The sequence below is a fragment of the Setaria viridis genome, chromosome 3, assembly GCF_005286985.2.
Source record: "Setaria viridis chromosome 3, Setaria_viridis_v4.0, whole genome shotgun sequence".
Taxonomy (NCBI): Eukaryota; Viridiplantae; Streptophyta; class Magnoliopsida; order Poales; family Poaceae; genus Setaria; species Setaria viridis.
The window spans coordinates 7630526-7632574 of NC_048265.2; the positions used below are offsets into that span (position 1 = coordinate 7630526).

Below are 2049 nucleotides of genomic sequence, written 5' to 3' on the forward strand. Positions count from 1 at the left end.
GATAGGATTAGATCCATTTAGCTAGATAGAGAACTCTAGTCAGTTCACTACCGATCCATGGATTGATAAATCTTAGATGGAATACTCTAAGGGAAAATCTACGATGATCCGTGCGCTTGCGGTTCACAACTTGGCGTGCTAACTGTTGTCAATAGTCTCTCTGCTTCCGGCTGGAACGCAACGTGACAAGGGTGGCGGTGGACGCTGATGGACTAGCAGCTCGACGAGTGTCAAGCCGGCCGAAATATTTCAAAAATATCTGATCCAATATTTTACAAATATACCCTAATTTGGATCGCGATTAATCGCGACCCAAACCATGGACATTTTGCAAATATATAATTTATATTTTACAAAACGACTCCTAAATCGGATCACAATCAATAATTGCGATCCAAATTAATGAGCTTTTTGAAAATATTTGATGTGCAGGTTTACAAAAGAACCCCTATTAATCGTGATCCAAATATTCCGGGACTTCGCCGGAGCAACTCACGGGGCCGCGCCGCCGCCGCCGATCTACGATAGCCCCCTGCCGCCGTGCGTCCGCGCGAGTCTCCGTCGAGATTCGATCGCCAAATCCTAGCCGTTCCTCCAGCTGCGCCTGCGCGCGCCCCGCTCACGGCCAAGCTCCTTCGGAGATGCTGCCGGCGCGGTGGTGGCGGCGCCGCCTCGGAAACTGAGTGCCCTGAGATGGTGACTGAGCTTCTGTATTCAGGTCGGCGAGGCGGCGCGGCCTCACGGATGAGATTTCTAAAAAAAGAGCAACTACTGCCGCGCCTACTCACCCCAATGGCCGGCTCCGACGACCGCCTGTGCCAGCTCAAGGCCTTCGATGACACCAATGCCGGCGTCGAGCCGTCGAGGGCCTAGTCGACGCGGGCGTCGCCGCCGTCCCGCCCATCTTCCACCACCCGCCCGACCCCCACGCCGCCCCTGCCCCTGCAATCCCTGTCGTGGACCTCGCTGTCGCTGCGGCTACTACAGCAGGGACCCGGCGAGGCGCGTCAGGTACCGGAGCAACTTCGACCTCTTCCAGACGCCCGCGGCCAGCTGGTGCGACACGCTCTTGTTGGAGATGCCGGCGCGGGAGGAGGACATCCTACCGGCGGCCGGCGTGCAGGGGCGCCGTCACGGAGTACACGAGGCAGGTGCCGTGGCCTGGGCGCCCACCTCCTGGAGCTGCTGTCCGAGGCCCTGGACCTCGATGCGGGGTACCTGGAGCACGACGCCGTCAACCTGGACGGGGACGGCATGGCGCCAGGGCGGTGGCCTGCCTCTTCAGGACGACCGCGCACCGCCGCCTCGACCAGGGCGTACGGGCCCACCGTCACTCCGCTGCCGGAGGTACAGCAGCGTCACGGCGGCGGAGTTCCTCGGCTACTACAACTCTACAAGGACAAGGCCACAAGGGCATCGACGCCGATCTGCGCTGGCCCGCTTCAGGCTGCTCTCATCTGATCCACATCCACGATAGAGGCACGCTGTTCGCGCCACCAAATACAAGTATATCCCTTTCACGCTGTTGTGTATTCTCGCAGACAGGGCTTCCAGACTTCAGAGTATGGCCAATTGGCCATGCATCTTTCAGGACGTAACCACGCATGTAGCCGGTCACCGTTTTTTTCCTCAGTTTACTTGGGCAGGGCGTGCTCTGCTATCTGCCTATCTCTATGCCCATCGTATGTGTACGGGTAGAGATGTGCGGTTTCTCTTGGCGAATATACGTGCGTGGAATTTCTGTCTGTCTGCGGTTCATTTTTCTCTTGTCAGAGAACAAGCAGTAGCTGCAAGCATGCAAAGCTCAATCATATGCGGCCGGCCGTATTCCATGGGCCGAATTTAGGAACAACACATAACGTAGGTGGGCCTGTGGGTTAATAGTTCAAATTCATGGCCCATTCACGAAGATTGGGCTGGTACTAGCATGACACGAAACTGAAGAAATGAGGAAAGGAAAAGATACAAAATGAAAAAAAAAAACTCACGACATAAACAGAAACGCAGAGAACTGCATGCATGCTTGGTGTTATTAGCAATTCCGGGTAT

The 2049-nt window shown here is 55.9% G+C and overlaps 1 pseudogene; it reads left to right on the top strand.

Moving 5' to 3' along the window:
- The first annotated feature begins 792 nt into the window (after positions 1-792).
- On the top strand, positions 793-1477 carry LOC140222141 (uncharacterized; annotated as a pseudogene).
- Positions 1478-2049: the final 572 nt, after the last annotated feature.